The sequence below is a fragment of the Chamaea fasciata genome, unplaced genomic scaffold (genome assembly GCF_029207755.1).
Source record: "Chamaea fasciata isolate MVZ Bird 193981 ecotype frontalis unplaced genomic scaffold, bChaFas1.0.hap1 SCAF_9, whole genome shotgun sequence".
In the NCBI taxonomy this organism is placed as follows: domain Eukaryota; kingdom Metazoa; phylum Chordata; class Aves; order Passeriformes; family Sylviidae; genus Chamaea; species Chamaea fasciata.
The window spans coordinates 28,357,360-28,379,595 of NW_027094094.1; the positions used below are offsets into that span (position 1 = coordinate 28,357,360).

Consider the following 22,236-nt stretch of genomic DNA (forward strand, 5'->3'; position numbering starts at 1 on the left):
CATTCTTAGCTGCCTTTACAGCACAGGGTGATTATCCAATTAGACTAAGAGATGCCTCTGGGCTAATCCCTTCCTGGGTGCTCAAGACAACCAGACATTTTTAGAAACATGACTGATGGTCTGGAACTGTAATTCAGTTGTGAGGCTGCATGGATTTTAAGGCCAGGGATGGGGAGTTCTCCCCATCCAGGCAGGATGTGAAGGTAGCCATTATAGAAAAAGCTTTCCCACTACAGAGAGCTGGTGAAACAGGAGCTTCAGGGGATTTGTAACAGGATAGCAAGCCTCTTACCTTTATGTCACTGGTTCAAATCTGTCCAGATGGGAACTGAAAGTAACCAGAGGCCCTGACAGCTGGCTAAATGGGTTTGTATTCTCAGACCAGTGTTAATGGATGAAACCTCTCCTCCAGACATTACTGCAGGCACGGGCACCTGCTCAGAGCAGGAGTTCCTTCTGGGTGCACTGCAGTTACGAGGTATTTGTTACTCTAATTACCAGAGCAAAACCCTTTAAGAGACTGAAAAACGTTTCGCAGTGCATGGCATCGATGCTCTATAAACCTCACCGCAGTAAAGCAGCTCCTCGTGCTTTTCTTCACACGAGCTCAGGATGTGAAATCACATCTGAGGCAAACTCACTAATTGCTGTCTTGGCCACCATTCTGTTTGATTCTAATGTGAGCAGGACAAGGCTGCTTCACGTTTCAGCTCCTCCTGAGACAGCAAACCAGCTGTAAAGTCTAGCCCAAACTGAAAAAACCAAGCCTGGGGCAGCAGTATCAGTTCCAGGGCTCTCTGTGATTACGTGGTACTGTACAACACGATTCCCTGCTCCCCCTGTGCTCCTGGCACATGAAAGCTCCCAGTGTTGGGAGCTGAACTTTGCTGACCTCCCGGGCACGCAGCAGGGCCCTGGTTTGGGAGGGGTTTGCAATGAATCTTTATTTTGTGTGTGGCTGTGTTAGGCTGCACAGGAGGATGAACGGCGCAGCTGTGGGGATTTATGGCAGACTGCTGGTGCTGTGTGCTGAATGCACACACACACACAAGCAATTTCTGTCACAGCGTAAGAAGGAGTTGTTTTCACCAGCCTTATTAATTCTGAATAAATAATGATGATAATCACCCAGTGAAAGCTTAGTTTATAGTTTAATTAACCTACAGCTGTTCCCAGAAATCAAAGGCAGAAAAATACTGTTGAAGTATTAAATAATAGCTACAGTTACTCTTTCAGGGCAATTACGCAGAGTTGAAGACACGCAGCTTTTACTGATTTTAGAGAGAATCGTGTGGCTTAAATGCTATAAGGCTTTGAAAAAATCTAGGAATTAGAAAAATCCATCTGACTTGCTCAGCATGCCGAGCATCCAAGAGCAGAAGTGAACACTTAGTGCAAATAACTGAGGGAAAACAGGACTAAAAATTGTTGACATTCCTAAACTTCACTTAAAGATTTGAGTTGTATAGACAGCACCAGACAAACCTCTGAAAGAGGCAAATAAAACTACAAAGTTCAAGAATTAGCCTAGCAGTACAAGGGGGTAATATCAGTAAGGATTATGTCACAGCTCAGTATATAACACAGCAGTACTGTTAGGTGATGCCTAAACACCCTCAGGGACTCCAGGCCCCACCTCTGGAAGCAGGTTTGTGCACCAGCTGAGCATCTGATCTCCGAGTCACAACGTGGCGTCATGGTGCTGTTTTCTAAAGCAGGCACTCCACTTTTACTTTGCACGTGGCTAATCACCTTTCAAACACAGTAGGGCAATTCTATCCCTGGCAGTGGAGGTACTCTTCCCAGCTCACACCTGGATGGAGTCTCTCCAGGGAGATTATGCTGCAAGCAAAGGCAGTTATGGCAATCTAGGCTTATAAAAGGTGAACTCTAGTTTCTGTTTAGGTTCTCATTTTAGAAATAGCAGTGGGGCTCACTTTGTCCACTAATCTTGTTTTCTGTCAGTTAAAAGGAGATATAACACTGAGAGAAACCCTGAAGTCTTTCTGTCTGCCAGAGGCCCATATCTAGTAGAGAACAAGACAGGCGTGGCAGGGGAAAGCAAACCCAATAAAACAGCACTGGTCATTGTGACAGACAGCAATCCCAGCACACCACCAGCACTGTCAGACTCTTAAACCTCTCCATTTGTAGTTGAGACACAGGACAGTTTGGAAAAGATTCAGGTGGAAATTCACATAGATTTTTTTTCAGTAGAACTTTTGCTAATATTTTTTATGGAAAGCCCAGAGGAATTTAACAAATTTGTTGTACTGAAATCAAACATAAGGAGAACTTTGCCATAGCCAAAGGGCAGGTGAAAGTTGTTGGGGGCCAGTCAGAAGCAAGGCTTGACATCTCACTGCCCAGGGGTCAGGGGCACTGGACTGTAAAAACAGCCAAAGGAGAGGTCAAGAACATCCCCCGTGCTAGAACAGAGCAGGGGGGAAGGCAGGAAACTTCAAGCAGACTTAAATCAAAACCGAGTCCTTCCCTCAGCCTGCCATGAGTGTGCAGGCAGGTTTGCTGAAGATGGTGCACTGAGATGTGAAGGGGTTACAGTCTGAGCAGGAGGTTTAGTGCATGTGGAAAGGAAGGACCGCATCCTTTACAGCTTTCCCTCAGGGTCAGCCAGTGAAATAAAGGCCCATTTTGTACATTAGGGCATCTACAGAGGTCTACACACAGCAGACACCACCCTGAGTCACAGCAGGACGTGGTGGTACCCACAGCAGTGAGAAAGGAAAAGGTCCAAAGCTGTGCTAAGGTGGACACAGATGGTGCCAGCAGGACTGGCCAAGGGGAACAATCTAATTCTCTTGGATGAAGTGTCCACAAAAGGCAGTGGTTACCTGGGGCTTTGCAGGCAAGATTTCCAGCAGCCAAAGTGCAAGGAGGAAATCCAAACTCCTGCGATCTTGCCAGCAGCCTCTCAGACCATTCCAGAACCACCTTCCAGCAGACTTTGCTGAAGGGCAGACAGAGGGCTAGACAGGGCAAAGGACAGACTCGCGGAGGAAGAGCATAGGGAGGGATGTTGAAGGCAGCTGACTGGCCCAGAAGGATGAGGAGGCTGTGCTTGATATGAGCTCTTGGTGTTTCAAGAGGCTTTGGTGGCAAGGGGAGAATCACTAGAGCAAAAAAACAAGCCCCAGGACCAGGCTGGGAGGAAAGGGACTCCAGACAGCAGGGACAGACAGCAGCCACACCACAGCACTAAAGAGGAGAGCAGGCAGAAATTGGAGAAGCAGGAAGAGAGCATGGGAAGGTTTCTGAACATTCTTTCCCATTTTATTTTTACCAGCCAGCAGACACACGTTTCACATCGTCCAGGTCGAGTTTCAGCTCCCATCCTAACACCTCTTTCACAACCTCTCACTTTCTGAAACAAAATCTTCAAAGGTTGTAGCTTTCCACGTTTTTTTGCAGTTTAGGGGGTGAGAGGTGCAGAGTGCTCAGAATCAGCAAAGGGCTGGGGTTGTTCCACCCCTCTGTGCCAATTTCTGAGGATGCCTCCACACAGAGCCATGGTTTACCATGCTCCATATGCTGCTGGCAGTGTTTGTTTGACAGTTAACATCCAATAGGGAGGTGGTGTCACAAGTCAGATGAGAAGTGGGATTTGAACCTCAGTTCTCCATTTCAATCCCATTTGATTTCAACCTTAAATGGCATTTCCTGATAAATACTAGGTTGTCACTTTTACTATTCATATTATTATGCATACAAAACAGGAAGACAAAAAGATAAACACAGAAATATATGAAATATACCTGAAAAATACCCTTCTAATGCTAGATGAAAGAATTTCCCAGACGTAATACAAACTCATATTAGAATTCAAGTTGAAAAATGCCACCATTATTTCTTTCCTGCCTGTTTTTCTAACAATGTATCCTGAAAGCCCGATTTTTTGCCTGGCAAATGTTATATTTCACTCTTCCACATGTAGTTACTCCCAGATGGGAATGCAAGGTTAGACTAGAGAAGTGCTCAAAATGGCAATAACATATTTATATATATATATATATTAATGCAGATCATAACTTTGCAGTGAAATATTACAGCATTAACCTTTGTTTTGCAGAGGTGGTGGGGCAGGGGGAGCTAAAACCCATGGAGATGTCACAGAATGAGCTAACGCAGGGGGACCTGCTGCCTGCATCCCTGTGTCCAGCCCCCAGTGGTGTCACCATGTTCCAGCTGCCACCCAGGCTGGGGGCTGCATCAGCTCTGGGGACGCAGAGCGTCCTCGCAGGGTTCAGCAGCTCTGGTCTGCATTTCCTCCCAGCCACGAGGAAGCTGCTTGTTGGAACAGGGACTGACAGGGTGAGGCCGTGCCTGGGCTCCCAGGAATGGGCAGACACGAGCAGGGAAAGGCAGAGCCTGGTCCTGGTCCAAGCTTGTGCAAAAAGCCTGGCTGGAAAGAGGCAGAGCAGGGGGGTCTAAGGCCCCTCCCAGCGCAGGACAGGCAACATCTGGCAATGCGAGATGGATTACACCAGCTCTGACACAAGAGGAAGTGAAGTGGCAAGAGGATAAAAATAGTGAGTGAAAATTCCATGTTAATCTTACAGGATAAACACTTCAGATTGATGCTTTCAAGCAGTAACTTAAAATACTCCTTCTTTAAAGTATTTTTTTCCCCTAGTGAATTAACTATGGCTGCTTTTATAGCTTCATTTTTACAAAAAGCCTTCTTATTATCATTTATTAATTTCCACAAAAGAGGCCATCAAGGACATGAAACAACATACACTGGTAACGGAACACCAAATAAAACCAGCATTCATTTACACAACTGGCAATTTTTAAATTCAAATGTTTTAATCATAAACCAAAGCAAATTTGCATATAAAGGAAGTTTGAGGTTATCAGCATTTCTAATTGGGCTTTGTCTGTTAGAAGCCTCTCCATTTTCAGAAGCACAGCTTTTATTCTAAACTTTGAGCCCAGCCTGACAGCACGAGAAAACTTTTCCCTTTATTAACCTTGCATTTAGTACCCTCTGCTGGCCAAAACAAGCACAGACAGGGAAGCCAAAACCCCAGCCTCCGGCAAGGAAAAAGATGCTGGAAAGCCATCGGTGACCTTCAGCAGGGATGACCTAATCTGTCACAGGGGAGAAAGCTCACAGGCACGCTCGTCCCGCAGGAGGAAAATCAATACAAAGCAATGCAATGCATCTCCCAGAGCCTAAGCAGATTTTCGCTATGCAGGAAATGACACAGGAGCTCTCAGATGTACCATCAGCTCTGTTCACCTGCCCAGCATTAGCTTTTGTTAAAAATAAAATTGCTGCTTAGTCACCTGGAAAGAATGGTGAAAGCCTGAGGCGTTTTTCTGCTCCTTCCTCCTCCTTCCCAAGGAGAATGTACATGAATCACATCATAACCTCATCTTCCCTTCTTCCCCCTTTCTACAGCAAAGCCTTCTAAGTGAGGAAATTTTCAGTAGCTATTGTGTATGAAGATTTCTTGCCACGAGCTGTACTCCTGGAGCAGGAGCCCAGAAGATACGTGAGCAGGCAGGGAGCACCTCCCCGGCCCTGCAGGTTCTCCAGGGTTTGGATCGGGTGACAGGGACAGTCCTCTCTATCCACAGGGACTGTGAGGAGACACAAGGGTTACCCCTCACCCAGCAGCTTCTGATGTATCACAAGTGTATGATCAAGGTGAAGTCCAAGCCCTCTATCCCAGACTTCACTTGTCAATTCAAACTGCCAGGACAGCTGGCTTGGCTCATCAGAGAGTCACCAGCCACGCAGAGCAAAATGTTTATCAGGCTCAGCTCCTGGTCCAGGGCTCCAGTGCAACCTCCCAGCTGATGGTGCAGAAGTGTCTGCTTGCCCCTGAAATAACCATCCCCGGCACGAGTGGGTGAAGGTAAAAGCAGACCCCTCCCCTCACATTCTCTCTCCCGTTTCAGGGAAAAGCTGTGCAGGCTCACAAGGAGCAGCCAAGCTGATGGACAGTCATGTCAAATAACGATAGACAAGCACAAGTCTGAGGTGAATGTGTGCATTCCCAGCTTGCCCCAGGCCAGGGTGTGACACACAGCTCAAACACTCTGGGGAAACTTTGCAATGATCCCAAAAAGCTCTGTCTGCTCTCTGATATGATAAGTTAGTTTCATTTTCTAATGCACCTCTCAGGCTGTTGAGGACCAAAAGCAGCATCAGGTAAGAGCTCTCCCATCCCATGGCACACACCCAGCCCTCTTTTCTGTCCTGCATATGTTAGTTTTGACCTACCACACAGTTTGCTGAGCAATGCACAGCAACATTCAAGCCTTTTCCCAAGCCTTTCATTAATCAGTTAACAACTCTTCAGTGCTCCTGGTTTAAATTAATTCATTCTTTCCTTTGGTATTATATAGCATTTATTGATTCCGTGTTTAATTTGCCATTGGAAAGCACTGAGATCTGTAAGCTCCTTGGAGATCCTATCATGTCCATCTCCCTTAACCTCAAAAAAAACCCAGTTCCTTGCATATTGTGCAATTTACCAAGGGTCTTAAGATCTTGAGGTATGTCATAGTTAATGCAGCTTTGTGATGAAATTTAACTAAAAAGCATTTCATCATTTATCTTTCAACCTGCATGTAGAACAGGACATTGCTTTAATCCATAATAGCTTAGTACTTCGATAAGCTCCTAAAAGTGATTTTGGCAACAGATGATCACAAGCAAAGTATGCTTTTGTCCACTGTTTCAATGGTGTACTTGAAGTTCAGCAAACTAGAGGATCATAATTTCTTTTGAAGTAGCCATTATTCAGCCAGGGTTGTGGGATCACTGAATAAGCTGAGCTGGAAAGGACCTTTAAGGATCACCAGGTCCAACTCCCGGCCCTGCACAGGACACCCCAAGGATCACACTGTGTGTCCAGGAGCGTTGTCCAAATGCTCCTTGAGCTCCGTCAGGCTCTGGGCTGTGAGCACTGCCCCGGGGAGCCTGTTCCAGTGCCCAGACACCCTCTGGGGGAAGAACCTTTTCCTGATAGCCAACCTCAACCTCCCCTGGCACAACTTGAGGCCATTCCCTCGGCTCCTGTCACTGTCAGCACAGAGCAGAGATCAGTGCCTGCCCCTCCTCTTCCCCTCACCAGGGAGTTGTGCCGGCACTGAGGTCTCCCCTCAGTCTCCTCCTGTCCAGGCTGAACACACCAGGTGCCCTCAGTCACTCCTCACACGGCTTCTCCTCAAGCCCTTCACCATCCTCGTGGTCTCCTTCGGACACTCTCTAACAGATTTATACCCTTCTTATGTTGTTGTGCCAAAAAGTGCCCCCAGCACTCGAGGTGAGGCTGCCCCAGTGCAGAGCAGAGTGGGACAATCCCTCCCTTGCCCGGCTGGAGATGCTGTGCCTGATGCACCCCAGGATATGGTTAAGAAAACTATTCAACTACTCCGCAAAACAAATGGTGGTTGGAGTCAGACTTACAGCTCTGAACCTTTTTATCACCCTTGCTTTCTCACATTCTTAAAAATACAGAGAGTATACCTGAACTGCCACTATTACTGTTTTGATTGCCCCAAGTTGATTCCTTTCCTCCCTTTTGGAAATACTACAGTGGAGGGTCCACACCTCAGAGCAGAAGAGAAACCACACATGCGACCAACAAGAGCTCAAAAACCTCGTAATTGACACCTTCCCCTGGCACAGAATGCTGAAGCACATTTCCTCTAAACCTTACAGTGGAAATCCCCTCCTGTTAAAGAACAAACACATCATTTCTATAAATCGGGCTGGCAGAAAGTTCTGTTTCCTTTTCCAGATGTGCTTCTCTCCTCTTAAATGCAATGCCTTTCATTTCCAGGTGCGTTACCTGAGGCCCAGGGGATGGGAAGTCACCTCCTGTAGGTGAAATCTCTGGAGATCTCCCCCATGCCTCTCTCAGGAGAGCTCGAGTCTGACACAAGGAGCTGCTGTGCTGAGTGCTCAAGTTTGACAAAGTACAGCAGCAGGGACCTTTCAGCAACACTTTTTCTCCCTAAAGGCTTTCACACAGCCACCCAGGGAGGTGCACAGTGCTGGGAGACTGGATTCTGGCTACAGATAATTCCAATAATAAAAAAAAGTCAAAAGTCTCATGTTCAGCACCAATAACCTCCCATTTGGCCCTGTCAAGCCAAATTCACCAACTCTAAGACAAACTATTCTCTAGTAGCAGAAGAGCCAATATAGTCTTGGCCAAATTTCCATGCTGGTAATCTATTTTAGTTACACAAATTCCAACCTAGAACAGGGGTGCCTTTAAACTCTAATCTCTTCTATGCATTTCTGGAGATAAAAAGTAGGAACAAATGTTTTCTATCAAGTATTTGAATCTAAGCAGGTGAGAAGCAGAAAAGGAGAGCAGAGGAAAGAATGGAAACAGAATCCAGGGAACACATGAAAAAAATACCAATTGAAACATATGAATGATATAAGAATAAGGTGATTTTTCCCCCCTCCCATCTGTTTTCTCCTCTGTCAGTTCCCTTCCAAACACCATTTCTGTTACTTTCTGCTTCATTTCTGGCACTGGTAACCCTAAGGATTCCTAAATTGAAAGGCAGGCCCTCAGAATTGCTTGACAGATTTATGGATCATAGAGACCTTGAAAACTGCCCCACTGCCTTGTGCCTGCAGAGTTCAACTCCTCGCACTGGGCCTGTGCCCACAAAGAGCTCAGAGCCGCAGCTGATACACTAAATACTGTTAGGGAGGAGAGGGAGCTCCTTGGTACCCTCACAGTCCTGACAGACCAGACCAAGGCCAGCTATCCAAACCACTTTTTTTTTTTTTTTAAACACAAGCTGTAAATAAAACTCATGAGAATTCCAAAGAAAGCCCGAGTTAGCAATCCTCTGGCTTTCTTTCAAAAGTAAGCTTATTTTAATTGATATTTAGCTCAGAGGCATGCTGCAAACACTCAGGGCATTGCAACGTTCCCACAAGTCTTCTAAGAGAGCAAGTCTGTTATTTTCCTGTTACCTTCCAGCCTCTGAGTCCTGTGACACAGATGGAAACAAGAAGGTTAACCTGGATGAGTGGATCAGCTGTTTGATAGATGGCTCAAAACCTGGTACGAGGATTTCACATCAGCAGCAAATCCCCAGACATTCTGTTGTCAGGGGAATTGAATAAATAACCCTTGCTGGGACCCCTGGGTCAAACAAGCACATGCTTGGAGTTTAAGTCCACAGGGTAGATTTGTCATACATACATTTCATTATCTCACAGCCAGGTGGTGACAAAATTACCTGGTTGATGAGCTATTTAAAACACCTAGCAGTTCATGGGCTCCCAGAAACCAGCCTTGCTAACTGCTAGCAGCACAAAGACAAACCACAGGGAACGAAAGAGTTATTGAGTAGCCACGAAACAAAATGGTCATTAAACATGTGAAGGAGACCTTTAATTACTTATAGCAGTTGTGGGAAACATTACCAGTTGCATCTTTATCACAGATTTGAATTTCACACTCATCTCTGGAGGGCTCTAGTCAATCTTGAATTTGTTTTGCAAGCCAGTTCAAAGAAAATTTAAATATGGAAACAAATATTGTATATTTCCATGGAAAGAAGAGAATATTTATTTCTACCAGGTTCACGCTTCCACCAGATTATCTTTAAAAAACAAAGCTTTTAAAATACAGCTGCAATCATCAGGCTTGAGAGGTATTACAGAATACGGAACCACGCAAAGGGATTAACTCCTAATATCATCCAGCTGAGCAGCGTGAGCTCATCTGGGCTTAACCTTCTGAATCCATTCCATTTGTAGGACCCAAGCAAAAACAATAAATCACAGCTAACAAGCAGGCAGGTTTTGTTTTAAGCATTGAGAAGGTTGGAGGACTTGCCTTGCATCTCCATTAAGGAAGCAAATTTTTACTGGAGAAGGCATATTTATTCATTCATGGCTGCAGTGCTCCCACTGGTGCCAGGCAAGGGATTCATGAGGGATCTTCTGCTGCAGCACATCCCTTGGAGCCCCCAGATTGGCCATGAACACACCACATTTCTCTCCAGCTCATCTGTGAGCACAGGGCTGGCAGGTGACACACATGGCCCTTTAGCGCATGGCTCTGGGGACACTGCCTGGCCCCAAGGACACACGACTTCAGCACATTCCTCACGGCATACAGTGGAGAATGAACCCCATCTCTCACTTGTACTTTGGCTTTTTATTCATACATGTATTGCTGGAGCTAAAACCCCCCAAAGAGACCTGCTCATAGCAAGGACAGCAGTGAACCCCAAAGAGGGAGACAGGGTCCAACAGGAATTAATCTGAGGATGAGCTGCTAGCGGAGGGAGAGTGGAATACAGGAGGTAACAGGCAATGCCAGTGGCTCAGGTAGGAGTTTCCTCTGTGAATCTCTGACTTAAAAATCTGAGGAATTCAAAAAGACCCCAACTCCTCTCTTCACTCTGCCTCCAACCAAGCTGATGAAGTGAATTGAAATTAAAATTAGGACAACAGGGCTTAGGAGAGCTTTGTGTTTAGAAGAGAAACAGGATGATACCACTGGAACATCTAAAAAAGCTCTTTTCTCCTGTGACTGCTGCCCTGCCTAGTGCCTGCAACATCTCAGTCCTCCATGTCCAGCTGGAGTTAAGTGAAAGCTTCATAGAAGTGAGGCCCAGGGTTCCAGTGAAGCTGGACCTGCCAGGACTCATTTCTGTGCACTGTGGGGCAGCTTTGGGTATCCCATCCCCTGAAGGAGCTGCGCTGCCACCCAATGGGGAGGGCACAGGGGAAGACACTTCAAAATGCTTTCCCGTCCATCCCTCCCACAGGAAGGAATAACACAAGACTGACGCAGCAAAATGGATCTCTCCCTGCCCCTTCCCCCATCTCCACATCTGAGAGCAGCCTGCCCACATCCAGGTGCCCTCCAGCACTCCCTGCCTGCCCAAGCTCAGCAGCAAAGGGCAGCCCAGACCCTGGTTGCCTGCGGTGCTGTTCAAGCCCCTGGCACCAGCCTTGGCTGCCCAGGTGCCTGTGCAAGAGCTGGGAGGACTGGGAGAGAGCAGGTACCTGCCTGAGCCCTCTTCTACCTCCTGGCCCTAAGAAGCTTTCAGAAAATGGGCACAATGCTGTCACTGGGAAAAGGGGATTAGTGCTCAAGGCTAGGGGCAGACTCGGTGCACCATTGCACTGCTCTCAGGAGTGGAGAGCCAGCTGGCTGCCAGGCTCTGAAGAAACAAAACTACAAGGCTTTTCTTTTTGTCCCCTTTGCCCTTTCAACAAGATGGGTCTAGAAAAATAAGTGGCCAGTGCAGTGGGGCACTGAGTGGAGGGAAGGCTGGCAGACAGACAGGATGCACCAGAGGCACCAAAGCAGACACTGAACCAAGGGTGTGGACAGAGCTGTGCAGTCTGAACTGCCCTGGGAGCCCTCTGCTCACCTTTCGCTGAGAATAGGACTCACTGCTTAAAATAAAGGCAGAGAGACTTTCAACTCCAGTTTCTAAGCTCCTCCAGCACATTCCCCTTTTGCACATTTGGGAAGGCTGTAGGAGAAGGGCCAGGCAGGGCAGCCTCTCTCCACATCCACCTTTTTCAAGTCTATCTGTGGGAAGGCTGCTTTTTGGCATAGATCCCTAACCTCCCATGATTATTTTTCTTGGCCCACCTTGAGTTATGCTTCATGCATCCTGCCTGAACTTTGTTTGGAAATAAAGGCTCCCTGAGGAAGCACCATGGCACGAGTGGATGTACAGATCCAGCCTGGGCCATCCAGGACAAACCCAGGCTAATTGAAGCTAATTAATCATTTACATCACATCTGACTTGCTGCAGAAGGCAGTTGAAAAGAAGCAAAATGCTAAGTGCGATGCACAGCACGCCACAGTAAATAAAACATTCCCCATTTTCGCAGCCTGCTCCCACCTCCAGGCTGGCCCAGGCTCCATCAGGGAGTCCATGCTCTCCACCCAGCACATCCATCCTCTTCCACCCTTCCTCTGCAACATTCCTCACCACTGGCTTCACAGGAGCTTCTTTCAAGCATTTACCCTTAATTATAAACCACACTGAGTAATTATGCAATTTTTTACTGATTAAGCCAATTTGGTTGTTTGGGATGATTCAAATAGCCCACATGACATTAGATTTCATGAGGAGTGAATGCACAAAGACTTTTAACATGAATATATCCCTCCCCGTGGCATTTGAACTGCAGATATTCAAGTGTGACTGACATTTTCTGGTTAAAAAAACCTTTTTTTCTAGAAAGAACAGCTATGAGCTTATAGAAGAAACCCTGCATCAGTCTGAACAAGCTTAAAAGGAAAAAGAAATTAACTTCAGAATGTGGTCCCTATTCAGAGGTGTTATTACATTCACAGCTGACATGGGGCAGTATTTTCCTCCCTTCCAAACAATATTAATAGCTCCATGAAGGAGTAATATCCCACTTAGAGAAAATTTCAAAGGTAACAACCAAAATCTCTCTCCAGTTAAGAGCCAAGACTCTGCTCCTTCACTCCCAATTACAAAATAACCCAAATAAGCAGCATACAACCAATAGAGTAAGGCAATTGAGGAATGAGATTCCCTAAACATAAAAGGCTGACAGAGACTTGCTGAGCACTTATCCAGCGATTCAAATTCACCTCCAGGACCACTGCCTGCTGTGTTTGTGCACAGTTGCTGCAAAATTACTTTCAGCTGAGGTAATTTGGCAAGTTGAATATCAAATTTAACTGCTGCTTTGCTCTGACCTCGGCAGTGGATCTGCTCGTGGAACTCCTCCTCACTGTTAGTTCTCCCTGTGGATCCCACTGGAAATGGTGTCTCAGACCAGAGGCCTTTTGGGAAAACAGCCTGCCAAGGTCACTGCCCCTGTCTGCATCCCCCCTGCCTGCTATCTGTGTCCTGTGCCCGCCTCACCGGGAGCACTGACACACAAAGGGCAAGCAGCAGGCTCCAGAGGGGCTCTCACTGCCCACTCTCCGTGGGTACCAAGTTTTGGTGACAGAGGGGACAAGCAGCACTCCCACACCTGCTGGGCCGGCTCACAAGGCCTGTGCAGGGATGCTGATGAACAGAAAGACTTTCAGGAATTGGTTGTAAAGACAGATTCACAATAGATGTCACCAACTACTCCCAGGCACGTTTTCCAGTGTGAGCTGAAAGGGAGCCTGGCACAGTTATAATTGTGAGGGTTGATATAAAATTTGATTTTTGTTTTCTTGCTTCATTTAAAGAATGGTTAAATTCCTCTATTTTTCCTCACCTGTCAAACTGGTACCCAGCAGTCTGCCAGATAACATGCAGCCAGCAATAAGAAGTTGTGAACCCACAAATGCACAATCCATTTCCTCTTCACCTTTAAGGAGTCAGACCAAAAGAGAACTACAACTGCTGGGACGTGGGTACAATGAGTACATTATAGAGCCTCATCTTTCCAGTCTTCATGTCAACAGCTCTCCAAAGTGGCATGCCGCACTCCTGGACAGTGCCTGCCTGACTGCAAACACAAAGGGCGCTGCTTTTGCAAACCTGGTTCTGCTCCACAAGCATTGGGACAAAGGAGAGCAAAATTCACCTTGTGGAGGGCAGAAACCCAAACATCCAGGCGCAAGCCAGGCAGAGACCAGCATTTCTGCCCCTGGGCTCTGTGCCAACCCAAATCTGAACCTAAATAGAGCACCTGGGCTGTGGGTGAGCCCCTGCTGAGGCTCATCAGGGCCATTAACCCTTATTAGTGGGACCGGTAAGGAGATAGATAGATAGATAGATAGATAGATAGATAGATAGATAGATAGATATCCTTACCCATCCCACTAATACATATACAAGGTATGCCTTGTATATGTATAGCTTCCCTACAAAAGTTAGCAGTTAGGTGTCCAGCAGAAAGACAAGAGAACTCTCCAGAGATTTTGTGTGTGAGTCTCAGAACAGTACGGATAGAGAGATAAAAGCAAAACGCACCAAGCTAACTCACTGACTTGTCCTTATCTCCTGGTGCAGTGTGATTGCTCTCTAGCCTAAAAATTAGGTGAATATCATTGAAAGTTATTGATTGGCAGCTCTGCAGGTAGATATCCTATCCCCAGAGCAGGCACTGCAGAGAAAGACATGAAAAACACAATGGCATCAGATGCAGCAAGGCCATGACCATCCTTCTCTCCTGGGCTGCCAGGAGCAAACTGCTCTGGCTTCACCTCCACGGAGTGTAAGCAGTGTGCTTGCCTGGGTTTTACCTTATGGAAGAAGACTGCATAGCCTCACTGTCTAACAATAACCTTCAAAACTGTTTATGCAAGGTGATCCTTTCAGATTCCTCAGGGTACTTTCATCCAGTTTGCAATAACCTCCTCCTTGGGCCCTTTTCCTATGTGGCAGCAGGTTCTGCACAGCCTCTGACTCTGCTGATGGGGCATTTGTTGCTATCCTTATCAAAAGTACCAAAACCCGACTGGAGTGAGAGAGGAGAATGGAAATACAGAGATCTCTCACTCAGAGAGGTGGAGAAGAAAGTGGATGAGAGGGAAGAATGAAGTACTGGGAACCCGAGGCCTGAATTTAAGGCTTGCAGTGAGATGTGCACTCAGGCATGTCCAAAACAGAGATCTGATATGTCATCAAGTTGCTTACCTGATGTCAGAAAAAAGATCAAAGAGCTGAGGACCTGTTTGGAAACACAGCACGGAAATTTAGGACTTCAGTGGACGTCAGGAAGCTGAGGAACTATATTTTTTTAGGGCACTACCTGATTTCTGAGAAGCAGCAGTGTGGTGTAACAGTGAATCAATAAAGCGAATAAATAATAAAAATCTAATGGACTCTCAACATCAAGCTGTGTTGTACAAATCTGCCCACCAGTCCATCTCAGATAACCCTGATGAATGTCCTGAGGCAGACCATAGGCAGCAGCAGATTAAGTGATTATCATTAATTTCAGAATGCATCCATCTACCTCTAAATGAAAGTCTTAAGGAAGCAGTCCTGCCTCCTACTTAATCTCTCTCCTGAAGAGCAGGTCGGTGACTCAGCTTTCCCAGCTGTGCCTCCCCACAGGAGAGTCCAGTTCCCAAGTCCGGATCCCCACCCTGCTCCAGGACAGAAAGGACAAGGGGGTCATGGTCTGCAATCAGACTCGACTCCAGGGTAGGAGGAGCTGCAGTCACTAAAGCCTCAAGGCCAGTCCACGAGGGACACAGGTAACCTGAGCTCTCATTTACATCCACTCTGACACACAAGTGGTGTCACCAACTGTGCAAGGTCTCATCCCTATCTAAAGAGTGGGGGTTTTCCCGTCAGTGTAGTGAAGGGAATGCTTCCCAAAGGCTCTGTGGCTGGACACACAAGGATGAGGAATTCCTCCCCGGGCTCCTTAGTACGCAATTAGATGTTACACGCTCTGCATTTTCTAAGGGCTGACTGGATGGGGCTGAGATCTCTGTTTAAACTGGAAGTCCTATTATTTCAGTCTACTACATTTATTCTTTTACCATCATTCCTAGCACAGCTCCTTTATAGCGCTATAAATAAACCCCGTTCATCAGTCTGCAAAATCACACATGACAAATTAAACTTCCATTAATAAAGGTTTCCTCTTTCCACATAACTGTGACAGAGGAGACAAGAGTCATGCTGGCTGGTATTTTGTCCTTTGGATAACAGCAGCTCTGCAAGGAAGGAATCTCTTCTTTCTAAAATTCAGAGACACAGCAGGTGAGGCAAGAATGCAGGCTGAAGTCTTTTGAATGACAGGCTAGCAGGGACAGTACCAAATTTGTCACCAAGTAGTACTACCAGTGTTCAAAGTGCCTAAGTGCTCTCCTATTTTAGCTTTAAAAGCTGCTTTAGTTCAAAGGGTTTTACAAAGCTTTCCCACACAGCAAGGGTCAGCCCTCTGTCTCACAGGGACTTCTCATGAGGAGTATCTGCAGGTGTGGTGCTCCTCTGAGATCAGTCTCACACCTGTCATTGCCCCCACCACCACACTGCATGTCCCATTCTTACACACGGAAGGTGCTTGTAAAGCTGTGCTGGGAGCTAAGGGAATGGTCCTGCGGCAAAAAAAATCCCACTGGGAATGGCTCTGTCCATGGGAGAGGGGAGATGGATGTGCATGAAGAAGCACGTGTGGCACAGAGTAAAGACAAATCATTCAAGCTGTCACAGTGAGCAGATCTGATCACGGTCTTTACTTGGTGTTGCAGTTCTCTAAATACACGCCAAATACAAAGGCAGGCTCCCCAGAAAATATCGAAGGCTCTTTATGTGCGCTCATCCTACAGAGGGCCCAAAGCCTACTCCTTGTCCCAAAAATCCTTGAGCTGCTTCAGGCCAGTGTGACACCCAGGGCTTGTCTGTCTGTCAGTCAAACCCTCAGCACTGCCTGTCTGCCTTCAAACCCCATCGGGGTGATTCATGCAAAGTGTTAAACAAGGTCTGTTTGTGTCACCTCCTGCCAAAAGCAGCAGGGAAACTGCTGTCTCAGGGCTCTCAAGGTCAGAGACCCAATCCAGGCTGAAGAAACCATCTACATTACAGGGCAATTAAGAAGCTGATATACCACCTCTCACATGCTGTCCATTACTGACAGACAGAAATAGAGCTATTGTCACCACACAGGGCGCCATCAATTGGCTTTTTAAAATATGCTTGATGGCATAAATTTCAAGGGCAGCACGAACTGTCAAAGTGCAGCCTAACCTCTCTACAAATGGTTCAGAAACTGGTATTTCAGTATGGGTAAAAATATAAGCAGCTTCAGCCATGCTATGACTATTATAAGTTAACTGTGAAACTATTGCTATTATTTCCAGATTAATTTTTGGCACCTAGAACAGTTGGTGGTTTTGCCAGGGTTTGTAAATATTTCTTAAATCTTCCTGACATGGGCTTCAGTAAGAAGGCAAAAGTATTGTATTTCTCACTGAACAGAAGGGGCAGACCAAAGACAAACACCAGCCCAGAATTACAAACTGCATGGAGAGTGGTGACAAAATTAGGAATAGAAAGAAAATAAAATGAGATTAACTGAGGTCTGAATGTGTAGAGAAAATAGGAAAATGGTAAAACAAGAGGCAGGGCTCAAAGGAAACATAACCAAAATTCTTGTCTTCCTATGTTTGGGCCAGCTAATATCATCCCATGGCCATCCCAGTGTTCATACTCATTTGCCCATGGAAGGAGAAGCCTAAGGAAGCCATCTGGAGAAAGTAGGCTCTTTCTCTTTTTATCAACTAAAACAGGATCAGCAAAAGAGGCCAAAATAGATTTTAATTAGACAGAAGACCTCTGTAACAGGACTGAAAAGTCATGCACAGCTTGAAGCCTTTGCGTCTGTATATTTAAATACTGGAATACACTGATGCTTGTGCAATAAAATGAGTGCACATCCCTCCAAGGTGCTCAGACTACACCAGCTAAAAGATCCTGACAGAAACTGAGCTCTGAACCCGCAGCAGCTTGGCGGGGCTTGGTGACTTTACAGAGCACCTCCAGGAGGAAGCAGAGCTTTGTCCTCTGCTTTCAAAGAAGGCTCTCACGTCTTGCAAGCCACATTTGCCATTCAGCTTGTCCTACAAGGAAAGAGCAGCCTCCAGCCTTTTTCCTGGCTGTTCAGCTGGGAGAAGTGCAGACATGTCAGTGGAGTGAAGACTGTTTGCTGGCAGGAACAGGGGAGAGAAGTCAAAACTACTGAGCCACTCTTTATTCCCAGAAAGGTCTTTGCAGTCCTACGGCGGGGAAGCAGAGAGGGAGCAGTTTTTTTCACCAAGGTATCAAAGCAATCTCTTTCCCTGAGCATTAATATAATCTGCACCTGTGCTCTCTGCATAGCAGTACCAACTTCCCTCCCCCTCAGGCTTCCCAAATAATGAAGGTAGCTGCAGCCTCAGATCCTCCTGTGGGAACTGCCAACGTGGGAAAGGGTTTCCAGAGAAGCGGAAAATCTCAGGGAAATCTCTTATGTGGAAAGTTAATAGGTAGGATACTCTCAAGGCAGCTTGGAGAAATGGTCACACACGTTTCGTTTTCATAAGTGGAAAATATGTGGTCAGACTGCCAGATTTCCCAGCCCCTTTTGTGAGTTAAGCAGCTACATAGAGATGATGAAAATGTCTGTTGGGGGCTTCTGTCCCGAGGATGAGGGGCCCACCTCTAGTTAGGCTGTGCTGTTTGTGGCACTAATCATTTTTTGAATGGCTTTTTAAAATGTGCAATTACCAGCACATTCTCAGCACCTTTCCAAGGCAGAATGGGCTCCCTGGGCCAAAGGCTCAGCTCCATCACCACTCACCCTGTGCATAACTTCCCTGGCAGCAGAAGCCTTGTTAATAATTCACGAGCAGCACTTGCAGATTGAGGCCCTCGAGCACTTCTACTATTGTTGGGAAGAAAGGAAAATGGAGTCACTCTGTAAAGGTGTGACACTTATATTAAAAAAAAACCCAACAGCACTTTGAAAATACTTTGTTGAATTGTTTCATAAGAGCACAGTGGAGCTAACCTGATCATCTGCTCCAAAATTCAGAGCGCTCATGTGTGGGCTTCTGAAGGCCAGGAACAAAGCCAACTTGGCCCAAACAACAGCTCGTTTGTCTTGACCATTTAGCCTGCTGACTTTCCTTAGCTGCCTGTTAGTTTTCATGTCTTCATATGGCTGCAGCATGCATGCCCTGGCCTTGCTTCCACCTATGGCTGGATCAAATTGGCATGTTGGAGTGTGAAGGTGAATTTCATTTCCTTGTGGTCTTGTACTTGAAATATGATGGCAGAGAGACATTATCCCTTGAATGCATTTCATGACAACCTACTTCGTATTTCCAAGTAGATCCTTTGAGAAAATCCATTTTATTCCTCCACCTTTCTCCTCCAACTTTCTTTTAGCATTTTTCTCTGAGCCAAGATGCATGATCAGATATTTTTTCCCTCCATCAGATAAGTCAGGTGCATAAAGAAGTGAAAAAAATATTTTAATCAATTAGCAGAAGTCCCCTGCTGACAGCAGGGCAATCACTCAGCTAGCATGATAAAGATGCTCATCAAAGATGATTATAAAGAAATTAATTCCTCTAGGAATTGGCCGTGGCTTCCCTGACAATACTGCCAGGAGTTTTGGTCAGAAATGTTTTCTCCCAGAGTGGACACTGATCACTGGTTTCCCAGCAGTTGCTAGTTCTCCTCTGATTCTTCCTCTAGCCCGCTGTGAAAAGGGGATTTATTACCATAAATCAGAACTATCAATCTGGGATACCATATGTTTGACAAGCTCACTCCAGAAGCCAGGTGAGAGGAGACACATTTTTATTCTCTGACTTTTGTAATGCCAGGCTGTGGAAACAACAGAACAGATCACACAGCCGTGCATGTTCCAGCCAAGAGAGTCTGACTGTCAAAATGCTCCCCCAGCACCTGCCAGCCCCAGCCTTTGGAGGCAGTGACCTGGGGCTAAAGTGGTGTGGCTGTTCCCTCTCCCTTCTCTGCCTGACCTCCCTATTCACCCCTCATCCCTCTGGCCCTCAGAGAGCAGCCCCTCTCCATGGCACAGGGAGTGCTACCCCTGCCATCTGGAGCAGCATTTCTGTTGTTCCAAGCCTAAATGAATTTGAAGGGAAGCAGGGAGCTGGTCCTGGAGAGAGACATTTCCTGACCCTGCCTCATGACCCTGACTCCTCCCACCGCACTGTCTGCTTGGAAAATTAAACACCTCCTGAAGCTCTGCTCCTTTCTCCCTTCCACAAGCTCAGGGATTGCCTGCTATTTACCCTGTGGGCCAGCACATCACTGAATGATGCCTTTATCCTCCACCTGACTTCCATGGTAGTTTCCACAGAGACCCTTCTGTGACAGGAACACCCCACCATCAGCCTGGTCCCGATCCTGTGCCTTCAGAGCAATGAAATCTGTTTTTTCCTCACCTGGAAGGGTCAGACACAGCCCCCAGCTCCCCTCTCACTCTGAATTATAACATAAAAATAAGATCCCAAGTGCCTGGAGGAGAAAGAGCACCCAAACACCAACAGCCCTCCACACGAAAGATGCAGGGCATGTCAAAAACAGGGAATGGGTTTGCTTCCTATGGCACAGGGTGAGCCATGCTTGTGGATAACCTGTTTCATGGCTGGTTAAATCCAGTAACAAGAAATCTCTAATCATTGCTCAAAGAAAATACAGGTGAATGTCAATTGACACATATTCCAGATGTGCTTACACACACAGAATCACAGGGTTGGAAGAGATATCCAAGATCATTGAGTCCAACCCAGCCCTAACACCACCTCAACTAAACCGTGGCACCGAGTGCCACATCCAGTCTCTGTTTAAACACATCCAGGGAGGGTGACTCCACCACCTCCCTGGGCAGACCGTTCCAGTACTTTATCACCCTGTCAGTAAAAAACATTTTCCTAATATCCAACCTATATTTCTCTTGGCACAGCTTGAGACTTACAAATGCCAATGTTCTGGCAATGTCACAATATTAGTCACCTTATTCTTAATTATCCATCCTAATACTAGACAGATGAATTAGAATCAAGTCCGACCCAAGCCAAGAACAGTTCCATGTAGGGAAGGAACAAGGCACTAATTTAATTTCACAGACAGAGAAGGAAAGCTCAAGGATTTCTGATGATTTGACAAGTTCCTCTTCCTCTGCCAATCACTCCGTGCTGAGGCAGTCACAGAACCACAGGATATCCTGAACTGGAAGGGACCCACAAGGATCACCAAATCCAACTCCCGAGTCCTACTCCAAGCGGCTCCCTGGAAAGCTGCACACTCATAGGGAGCACTAACAAGGTGGTGAAAATTTAATTTCACACTGAAAGCCAAAGACAAGACTCAGCAAGAAATGGCCACTGGCCAAGTGGTAAGACAAATGAGGCTACTGTTAGGAATAAATCTGAAAAGCTGGACACCACCAGAGCTAACCTAATGTCAGGAACAGTATTTTAACACAGACCAAGCCTGACACACAAGTAGCTGCAGCAGCAAAGGGAGAGCACTGAATTAGTCCCCCCTGAGCTCAGGGCTGCACTTCCCCTGCACACACATCTCTGCTTCAGTGCAAACCCAGTCCCAGTAAGCATCATGTGAAGGGTGGGAGCTCCCCAAACCCTCTGTGGTCCTGCCTTTGCAGTGCCGTCACCTCCTGTCAGAGGACTTCCAGACACCCATCCCTGAGCGCAGGAAGTTGGCCATGGGGACTGGGGGTCACTGGTCACAGCAGAGGCACAGAAAGGACAATCTCTGTTATCCCTGCCCTGGACAGCTCAGTACGTGCCACTGGAGCCATCTTAGTGTTCCCCTTGAGCTGCAGAGGCCTCGTGAGGTGCTTTAGTGGGGTGTTTTCATGGGGATGGAGATGAAACCACATGGTTCTGGAGTCAGGACAGAGTCACAATTGCTATCCAGGCCATGCTGAGGCCCTAATGGATAACCTGCAATCTGCAGAGTGTGAGGGTCAAACATCTGCCACGGGAAAGAGGGAGCACAAGGAAAATGCAAAGGAGATCCCTCTTCCACCAAAGGGCTGAGCTGTGCTCAGTCACTGCTGCTAGAGACTGCCCAGAAGCATAAATGTTAATGTTATGCCAGATCCAACACAGGGGCAGAGAGATTCATTCCATTTCATTATGAAATGATGCAAGCGCCATAAAGTGTCAGCTTTCAAGTACATAATTTATAAATTAAGTGTAAATAGCATATTCTGACCTCCTCCCCAGCCACTCATTTATCCTTCCCCCATGAAAAATTAATGAGTCTATAAAGTCGCTTGTAAATTTAAAGCAGTAATTCTATTTTTTTTTTTTTTAGATCAACAGTGTGATTTTCACACAGGCCCTGAAGCATTAGCCGGTTGCAGTCACTGCTGTTAATCACTGATCTTAGGTGAGCTACTGTGCCACAGGAACACCTCCTGCTAAGGTTTCTGATGCAGACCAGTGTCAGGGACCAGATAAAGCTCTCTGAGGTTTTTAGGCTGCCCCAATGGAGCATACCCTGCTTTCCCCAGCCTGCCAGGCTGCTTCCTTCAGGGGGTGCTTGAGGACTTAACATCTTATCCAAGACATCAGAATAAGAATTAGCAAGACAGTTCTTAAAATAAAACTTCCTAAGTGGACAATTCACCCCGGGAAAAACTTTTGGTCTGTTAGAAAAGAAGTAAGCAGAACCAGACCAGGCTAGCTTCCCTATTTCCACTGTGAGGATTCCCTATGGGGCTCTCTTACTATTTGGTGACCTTTTAAGCTTCTCTGCACAAAAAGCTG

General features: G+C 46.5%; 1 protein-coding gene across 2 annotated transcripts in view; it reads right to left on the reverse strand.

Annotated features, from left to right (window-relative positions):
• Nucleotides 1-22,236, reverse strand: part of CCSER2 (coiled-coil serine rich protein 2) — a 141,632-nt gene that overhangs the window by 91,206 nt on the left and 28,190 nt on the right. The window contains exon 2 of one of the 2 annotated variants that reach the window (XM_066191633.1): nt 14,603-14,636. The exons of the other annotated variant lie outside the window; for it this stretch is intronic. The gene's annotated coding sequence lies outside the window, so the exon portion shown is untranslated. The remainder of the gene's footprint in view (nt 1-14,602; nt 14,637-22,236) is intronic. 2 annotated transcript variants of the gene reach the window in all.